Here is a 10,584-nt window from a genome sequence, read left to right as displayed (position 1 = left end):
GCAGTATGGGGGATGCTGAAACCAAGTTTCTGCATCCAGAGATTAGTGTGATGTCTTTTAGTTCCCTAGATCTGCCTTTGTGCAGATCTTTAAACCCCTAGGGCTTGGTACTACAACTCCCTTTAAACAGCCCCTAGACCTTCATGAAGGTCTACGATTGGTCTTTGCGGACCCTTAAGAGTCGAATCATCCACTTACGTGCATCAAATAACCCTGGATCTAAGCTCGCATAGATCTACTTAAGTATTTTAATAAACATAACATAATATATTACAATCTTTGCGAAAGTAATTAACAGGCAGTGCGTACAGTTATTAAGACTCATTCGATAGAGTCACGCATCATTAGATCAATATCTCATAAATACATTATTCATTCACAACATATATCACAATCATAAATAAAAATAAGTAAATAGATAAACACAAGAAATATTCAACAATTTTCTTTATTCATCTTCAATATGGTATTACAGACTCAAAACTACCCTGCACACTCAGCTGAAGGGGTCTGTGCACTCAACTGCGGATTCTATCTAGGCCTCTGTGCACTTAGCTGCAGAGCCTTTCTTTCCTTTCTAACCCACTTCTTTGCGCTAAGACTTCCAAGACTTCATTTGTTATCCATCTTGACCTATTATGCCTTAGACTCTAAGACATGCCTATTTATACAATCCCATGGTCTGCGGATCATGGGTGGATCTCAAAGCTGACTCATATTTACATAAAACAAGGGCTAAAACGTGCTCTTCGTCCAAAATTCATGGATACTTTACATAATTTACAAAAATTACATCAAAACTTGGGTTTCTAACCCCATAACTGACCCAAGGGACCTCATCCCAACAATTGTTGTACTCAAATATTATGGATGAAGGAAGCTATAAAAGATGTCAACATAGATACTACAAAACCAATCACCATTTATTGTGTGACAACTCAAGTGCTATCAGTCTCAGTAAAAATCCAGTGATGCACTCAAAGACCAAACATATACCAATAAAGTATCATTTCCTCCATGAACAAGTGGTTGAACAAAACATCAAGTTGGAATATATAAATACTAAGGAGAAAATTGCTGATATTTTCACAAAATCTCTTCCTCGAGAAGCATTTGAACATATTTTCCACAACTAGGATCACATAAAACTGTTTCATAAGATGCTGCATGACAGGGAGAGAAGTTCGACAGGGGGAGTTATTGTGCACTCCTTTTCCATTGATTTCAAAGGGGGAGAGAAGAAAAATATTTCCATCCAATGAGAAAGGGGGAGGTTGTTAGTATAGTTGTCATTGATGTCAGTATATTGAAGAAGACAAGGAAATCAAGGAAATCAAGGAAATGAAGTAGGCAGGGGTATGATGATGATATAGAAGGCAATCAATGAAGAAACCAAAACCATGAAGAAGCCCAATGACATTCTGTCATGCCTCCGGTTCAACACTATTGAATGACCAGTCACATGAAATAATATATTTCTCTAACTTAGAAAAGGAATTTCATCATGAGGCTTGGACCATCTAAAAGGGAATAATTTTACCTTTCTAATGAGTTACTATATGTCCAGAAATTCCAAATAATGAGAGAGAAATTAATTTTACCAGTTAAATTATACCTCTGTTCATGGAGCCGACCTGCACAAACTTATATATGTCAGCTTGCATCAAAAGACACATTTGTTTAGGTTTGTGGGCAGAATAGCCTATTAATATAGGCTCAAACCTCCTTTTCAAGAATACAAAACAATGAAGTAGATAATGCAGAGAATAGATAGGAAGACCCATTCACATCTCATGAATAGTTAGAGGATTGATCTTCACCTTTAAAACTTCGGACTGTGCAACATTCCAGTGTTGTGGGGAAAAATGCCTATGCAGGACGATCCTATCCACCTAAGGTGTGACAGTGCCTTAGCAACAAACGAGTACATCTATACTGGTTTCTTCCTTTATGAAATGTGAAAGAAGAGAGATCAATAGACTTACCAGTGTCTTCCGTTTGTCCCTCGATCCAATCTCCCTTCTCTTTGGGTGTTCACAGCTACTTGCCTTCTTGCTTATCCAACTCCAACTTCCTGCAAGATCACAAGAGAACAGCTACTTGCGACAAGAGAACAGCTACTTGAGACAAGAGAAGAACACTACACAAAGACAGATGTTCACATTCATAACTAGTTTAGGATTAGAAATAAACCAAATACACTAATACATTCATACATCAAAATACATCAGCATATAGGAGAAACCAAGATAGCTTTATTGATGAATAACAAGGTTCAGGAAGAGATACAACCTAGAGGGCTCCAATCCAGCATCTCCTTCCCAGCAAATGGAATTCCTATCTTCAGCCCCTTCAAAGCATTAAGCACCCAATGATTCCAGTCTCAAACCAACAGCAATTCTTTGCAATAACAAAATTCCAGCCTCTAGATCTCATGGAGGAGAGATCCATATATAGATATTTGGAGAGAGGATGAGTCAGCTTGAGTCTGACTAGTGTCCTCTCCCTCTGTCAGTTCTTGAGTCCACTTGGAGGTTCTTGCTTCCACTTGGAGATTTGGAACCTCTTACTCATCACCAGTCGAATTCCCTGAGGCAAGTGTCATTTTGGAAGCTTCCTGGGTTTTGACACCTTGAGAAATGAGCCTGCCACTTGTCCACTCTCGTTCAGCGCAGGTAGCCAGTGTTCCAGTTGACATTCAATGCAGGTAGCCAGTGTTGGCTTTGACATTCAGCGCAAACAGCTAGTGTAGCCACTGAAATGATCCTGAATTGACTTGTTTTTGAGCAGTTTTCAGGTGGAGAACTTCTGTGAATTGCTGTGGTTTGTTAGCCTTGTTCCTCTAGGGGTAGGAACAACATGTTTAGGGACTTTGGATCCCTTAGATTATGGAAATTTCATGCTCAATGCTGTAAGGCACAAAAATGTCTATAACAGTTGCCCCCTAAAGTATGAGGCTGTTTATCGGGCGAAATGCTTTATCAGGGGGATCCGAAGTTCATCCAATGCTGAGAGGAGACCTGTAATAAGATACAATACAATACATTATTTTTCATACTGCTTTCATGATCTAGCTGAGGCGGGCATTCCCATGCTCAGCTTTATAAATTCATTCTTCTGTACATAGAACAGACAATCGTCTGATGATAGACCGATAACTTTGATGAAATTATCATCCTTTGAGTAGGATGATTATCTGCTGCAATGATGTACATGTCAATGTCTCTATATTTCCTGAATATATATCGCAGCCCGGATGGATGAGACTAGATCCGGGGTCTTCAAACTCGTTCGATCTTCAATCTAAGTACAAGTCGATCCATGTGAGAATTGTTCTGAAGTCGAACATGGAAAGACATCGCTTGATTACCGGTCAATGATGTAAACCGTTAACAAGCGCGAGAGGAATCACTGATAATGATAACGACCCTCAAGGTACTGCAGTACAATTCACGTGGTGTGAATAAAGGACTTGGCGTCGAACACCACGCAAAATCTTTCGGTCGAAGGTCATTGATGTATACCTGTCGCCGGAAGTGAGAAACTTGCCATTGTGGCATGCAAGCTTCAAAGTACTGAAGGGGTTGTTCCTAGATCAACTTCTTGGATAATGAGCTGATGTCGACAAGAAGCGATCCGTCAAAGGAGGGCCTTAATGAATCCCACATCAATGACACGGAACGGAGCTAATGATTTTAATGGAGGTGAAAACGATCTGTGACATATGATTCAGGGTGGCAGTCATGAAAGGATGAAGGATAATGTATGGCAGTGGATGGGACACGGTTGACTTTTTCTGAACGACTTCTCTTGAACATATGGCGACACTGATGCGATGGATCGGTAGCATTACCCCAAATATGGATGGTATGGCGAGACCATGGATGTGACCGGTGAATGAAACAACCCAACCCGATTGTGGTACGGAGGAAAAGTGTCATGTTCAAGAGCGACTTGCTACCATCAAAGTTTTCTTTAGTTTCTCCCAATTTTTCCCCAGTCATTGCTGACCGGTACCTCTTTATTTTTGTCAAGCTTAAGGAGGATAACATATGCTTGTTCTATAACCTGCCCTTCGGGCAAGCCCATCGCTATGTTTTAACGAGCCTAGCGATAGTGAAACTCGTTCTCGTCTAAAGACAAGTTTGTCGCTATTTAATGATTTTAACGAGTCTAACGACAAGGATAACTCGGTTCTTTTCATTTTTAGAGAGTCTGAAAAGATACATAAAGTCAACTCCAAAATTCCTTTTTCGTCATCTAATCCCTTAAGTCCGAAAAAGTATAAAACAATACAGAAGGGATGAGTTTTCAATAGTTTTAACGAGCCGAATAAAACAAGCGCTCGATCTTTTTGTGCAATAATCCCTCAGGTCCAAAAAGATTAAAATCTAGAGGAGGGATAGCTCTTCCGGTTGCTTTAACGAGCTGGGAGGCCAAAACTCGTCAATCTTTTCATATTTTACGAGTCAGATGAAAAGAGCTTAAAGAAGACTCGTCTTTTGAGGAACGAGTGATAAACAGGGTTAGCAGCTGATTCCATGTACAGGTTGGAATTTTCCAATCATGGCAGTGTCACAAGGATGGCTAGGTGAAATCACTCTTCGCAGCTGTTCCTCAAAATGGGTAAACAATCATATGGAGGTGAACGATCGACCAATGGAAAAGTGGAGGTGACGGTGCAAACACGACCAAGGCTTTAATGGCTGATAAGGTTACATACACAATGGTTATTTACCAGAATAGCGCTTATGTTTATTTTTTAACGAGCATGAAGTCTGCATTAAAACTGCTCGGATCTTGCGTTTATTTTTTAACGAGCATGAACTTTGTGCTAAAACTGCTCGATTATACCAGTCATATGATAAGAGTGTCTCATTGAGATTCTATTTTTTATGGAGCTTCATCTCACAAAGCTTTGCCCCGCACCTTTCTTTATGCAAGTTAGGAAACGGCTAACCCAAAAAAACAGATAAATAACTGCTCTTTGCTTGCACTCCAAAAGGTTTGCATGCCCCCAGGTATAAAACAGAGTTTCAAGGTTACCTCTACTTCTTTTCCGTCAAAACATTTGTTTTAACGAGAGAGGCTTACCTCTTTCAGGTTACCCAAAGATTGTCTCGTTCGCTGAGCAAACAAGACACTTCTTCAGCGATGTCTACCGAAATAGGCGAAGGTGAGCGACGTAGCCCGCCAACTCACATAACTTTGACAAAAGAATCTTATTCTAGAACAACCCTCTTCCTAGACGGACGGGGTACGGACTAGTCATATTCTCCCGCGGAAACCTACCCTATACCCAAAGTTCTCTGCCGAAGCAGACCAGGACGCATGCACCCTGGGTTCCAGTCATATCCTCCCGGATTACTCGCGCTCATCAGGAGGACGGACCGTGGGTTGAGACACTTCTTGCATGTATAGACCATTTAGGGATGGTACATGACTATTTGCGATGCGTGATCCGGGAAACGAAAGTTGGTCCACGAGCTTGACCACTCTTCCTTCATGCGGAAAACACATTACTCTAAAGAGTGAGGAGACTATAGCTCCCATGCAATATATATAGTCTCGTCCAAGGAGTAGGTTATAATCCAAGGGTCCTTGAACGACCATCACGTTCATTTGAATGGTCTTCCCTTTCAATGTAATAGGCACATTGGGGAGGATCCCTAAAGGTCGACTGGTTCCTTTATCAAAACCTGATAGATTTCTCATTTCAGGTAAAAGCGCCGGCGAACCAAGCGCTTTCCAAGCAATAGAGGAAAGGATACTCACAGATGCCCCCTCATCAATGATAGTGCTAGCCATTACCATTCTGTATATTTGAACGATAATTCTGAATGGTATGCTTGCTAGCAACCGGGGTCTGCCTAGTTGGTTCCAGTCAAAAGACACAACCAAGTTGCTTGGTGGTGGGACCGAATAAACGGCCGGATATCGCTCTGACGAACTTCCTTCCTGCGATAAAGGAATGGGGGCATTGCCCCCTTGTTCATCAGAGTCAGTGTTGATGAAGAGAATTTGGACGGTGTCGTCTTTATTCTCCTCTGTGATGGTATCATTCGAAGATAAAGCCTCTGAAGGAAAAACCGGGTCAACTGCCGTATCAACCTTTTGACTTTCGTCAGGCATGGATCCAGACGGTTCATCTTCAATGATAGGTGCTTCGGCTGACCATCTGGGCGGGCCAGCCGGGTTCTCAACTAGTGAAGGACTTGGCAGGAGTTTTTGATATCCAGGAGGATGTTGCGCTCGTAAAATCGGGCGATCTTCCAGAACTCTTTTAGCCTCGTCTAAGAAGGGACAACGGTGGATGGCGTGATCGCCTTCACACAGTTTACAGGGAAATTTAGCTTTCCCTCTCTGTCTTGTGGCTTCACTTTCACTAGTTGACGGTAAGCAGTCAACATGGCTATCAGAGGTTGATGCTACCGAATTGTGCAGACGGGGAGACCAGTCCCTAAGTATTCGAGGGATACAGGGACAATCTCTGTGGAAATGGTCTCCCTTGCATATGACACATGGCGATTTAGGCCTTGTCAGTGCTGTGTGTGGATTTTTGTAAGACGACACTTGTTTGCTCCCAGTCGCCTTTGGCTCCTTCTTCTTCTTCTCTTTCTTCTTATTTTCCTTCTTCTCCTTAGGAACTCGGTTTTTGGTTTTACCAGTTCCGTCAAGCGAAGAGGAAGGAGGAGAGGAAGATGAAGTAGAAGGATGGTGGGCAACTCTGGTCTGGTCTAACTGTTGACTCGACTGTTCAGGAATTGTGGTGTTCTGAACGACATTGGTTGAAAAGAGCCAAACTGGCAGGCCAATTGTCAGTCCTGGAAGCGACAATGTGGCCATGTGGGGTGCACCAACATCTCCCCAAGAGGAGAAGGGACTAGGATTTCCACCAAGGGGAATTCCTTGGTTGGTGTGCTCCATTTTTCAACCTAAAGATCAACGCAGGAATAAGGGGTGATTGTTCCATTTAAAATAAATTTTAACGACGCTTTAGACACAACTTGCTTTTTCAGTTTTAAAGAGTCGAGAAAAAGCTAAAGATGACTCTAGTCTCCTTCGATGTTTTAACGAGCCCGAAGTGACAAATGCTCGGATGGACTTTTTCTGTTATAGAGTCTGAAAAAGGCCAAAAGAAACTGCTCTGGAGTTCTAGGCAGAGGGTGTGCCAAACTTTTCGCAAAACCGCAGAATACTTTTTAGGGTACGGGCGGTCGATCTTCCTGAATGCTGTGTTCAGTGCATTGCGATTAGTAGGGCGGCCGAAACGACTTCCTAAGGATAAAGGTTTTATGCCTATAGGGGTCTCCCAATATATACGCGACGGTACGTGGGAGCACAATCCGTACTGGCGCTATCGTCCCTCAGGAGGAATCACCCACCATCCACGAGATCGACAGTCACCAGGCTTAACGACGCCGGAACACGTCTCTAGCCTAGACCTCTATGTTGTGCGTTATGTTACAAAGCGTTGTTAAGTTCATTCAATTTATTTTAGGTTGATCTTTTTAAAGTTTGCCTTTCAAGGTTCACCACGAGATGTATGATACAAATTCCTAAATGCAGTCTAAAGATGATAAGCAAGCTTTATATCTTTTTCAACTTTGAAAATCCTAGCTACTAAGGGAAAAGAAAGACACCATCTTTTCTCAAAGAGCAATTAGCACACTCTAATGCACTTTTCCTAAATCCAACATGCAAACTATCAAATGCAAAATGCACAATGCAGGTGTTTGTTTTCCGCTTTCTTAGTATTGATTCCTACAAAGAAAGCTTTTTGCACAACTTTGAATTTGCTTTTAAATGATCAATACAAACAAGTTTACTTTTTCGAAATCAGAGAGGGTAGAAGAGATTACAACACTTAACGATTTTCGAAATGAATACTTGTTTTGACACTTAAAAGAGACAAACTCAAACCAATAAGCAAAAGTAAATGTATAATCAATCTGCAAACAGCCAATGAACTCTCTTCTAAGATCACAATCAACAGATCTGAATCAAGGGCTACAGGATGACTATTTCACTCATGCAAACGAAGACTGTAAATGACGCCACAAACACATAAAAACACTCACAGTCTTTTTGTACAAAAGGAGGCGGAATCTAAGCAGAGAAAAGGAGTTATCAGACTGGTACCTATGCTGGTTACAGGCTGCAAAAATCAGAGATCAAAACAAGGTAAAACAGAGCAGAGAACCCCAGCTGCACAAGGCAAAACTGGTTCAGCGCAACCTCAACACAGGGGTTTTGACATTCAGCACAGGTAGCCTTCACGGGACCTGCGTTGAAATGCAGAATCCCTTCACTGGGTCTGCGCTGAAGGAGAAACTCTCGTTTCCCTCAGGTTCTGGGTCACAGATTGCTATTTAATTCACCGTTTTAGGCCAAATAAAAGCAACAAGCAAGGTACAATCAGAGGGATGCTTTGAAGGGCTACTAAGATCTATCACAAGGATCATCAAATCATTTGTGAATCCATTGTTCAAATCATAGACAAGTCCAGCAATTGGATCAAAGCAGCAACTTTCTACTTTGCATCCGGGAAAGATGCAGTTCGATTGTTGCTGTCAAGTCTATGAAACAAACAAATGATAGAAACACAAATAAAATGACTAAACAAATCTCCCCAGCGGAGTCGCCAATTTGTTGTGGGGAAAAATGCCTATGCAGGAGGATCCTATCCACCTAAGGTGTGACAGTGCCTTAGCAACAAACGAGTACAGCTATACTGGTTTCTTCCTTTATGAAATGTGAAAGAAGAGAGATCAATAGACTTACCGGTGTCTTCCGTTTGTCCCTCGATCCAATCTCCCTTCTCTTTGGGTGTTCACAGCTACTTGCCTTCTTGCTTATCCAGCTCCAACTTCCTGCAAGATCACAAGAGAACAGCTACTTGCGACAAGAGAACAACTACTTGAGACAAGAGAAGAACACTACACAAAGACAAATGTTCACATTCATAACTAGTTTAGGAGTAGAAATAAACCAAATACACTAATACATTCATACATCAAAATACATCAGCATATAGGAGAAACCAAGATAGCTTTATTGATGAATAACAAGGTTCAGGAAGAGATACAACCCAGAGGGCTCCAATCCAGCATCTCCTTCCCAGCAAATGGAATTCCTATCTTCAGCCCCTTCAAAGCATTAAGCACCCAATGATTCCAGTCTCAAACCAACAACAATTCTTTGCAATAACAAAATTCCAGCCTCTAGATCTCATGGAGGAGAGATCCATATATAGATATTTGGAGAGAGGATGAGTCAGCTTGAGTCTGACTAGTGTCCTCTCCCTCTGTCAGTTCTTGAGTCCACTTGGAGGTTCTTTCTTCCACTTGGAGATTTGGAACCTCTTACTCATCACCAGTCGAATTCCCTGAGGCAAGTGTCATTTTGGAAGCTTCCTGGGTTTTGACACCTTGAGAAATGAGCCTGCCACTTGTCCACTTTCGTTCAGCGCAGGTAGCCAGTGTTCCAGTTGACATTTAATGCAGGTAGCCAGTGTTGGCTTTGACATTCAGCGCAAACAGCTAGTGTAGCCACTGAAATGATCCTGAATTGACTTGTTTTTGAGCAGTTTTCAGGTGGAGAACTTCTGTGAATTGCTGTGGTTTGTTAGCCTTGTTCCTCTAGGGGTAGGAACAACATGTTTAGGGACTTTGGATCCCTTAGATTATGGACATTTCATGCTCAATGCTGTAAGGCACAAAAATGTCTATAACATCCAGGCCTGTGATGATACATCTTTAGGCTATAGTACAACTATGATTCTCGACCTACTCTTTTAGAATATGGTGTAGAGGCTCAGATCCTTGACTTAATACGTTCTCTTGTAGGAGACAGGCCTTATCCCGACCAGCTTGTAGAAGGGATAGACAGTCAGCTCATCCATTATAGCTTGGACAAGTCAACTGTAGAATCAAGGATCTGTGGAAACTAGAACTGCAGACAGTTTCCCGTAGTTAATTTGTGGACAGGTCAGACTAAGAGCAGACACCTATAGGATCTCAGACAACAATCACAACTTGGAAAACTAAAGAATAATATCCTATGAAAGGCTTAGATCAGTAAATAAAGGCTCAGACTGTGGTGCAAAAACTTGGATCTTCACTAAATCTTTATCACAGTGGATCAAATATCATAACTGTGCCTTCATTAACACAGTGACTCCGATTTTTTGTTTCCAGTATTGCTCGGACTATGGAAAAGTGTTTCAAATTGAGACCCGGACACTCTTCTCGGACAACAGTAATAGTGGAGGATTATCTATGATGTAGTGAAGTGAAATGACCAATTTTCACAGTGGCTTGGAGCTTGTAATGTTGCTGATCTATGGTATTATGAACTGAGATTGTAGAAACAATGAAGTGTAGTGGTGGACAAGGTACAATGAAAAGTAAGTGAAGTTAATCTCAAGTATTTTTGGAATAAGAACATTCAAGTAAGTACATTTTATATTCTCTATAAAAAAAACAACAGGATTGGTGTCCTTGGAGTTGGTGCTCCTAAACTCAAGGTAGGTGCGTTGGATCAGATAGGGTTGAAGACCTAGAGTTCAGAGCCTCATCAAAA

Source organism: Pinus tabuliformis, chromosome 8, assembly GCF_031772625.1.
Source record: "Pinus tabuliformis cultivar Carrire ecotype Pingquan chromosome 8, CPIR1, whole genome shotgun sequence".
Taxonomy (NCBI): Eukaryota; Viridiplantae; Streptophyta; class Pinopsida; order Pinales; family Pinaceae; genus Pinus; species Pinus tabuliformis.
This window is presented reverse-complemented; position numbering follows the sequence as displayed.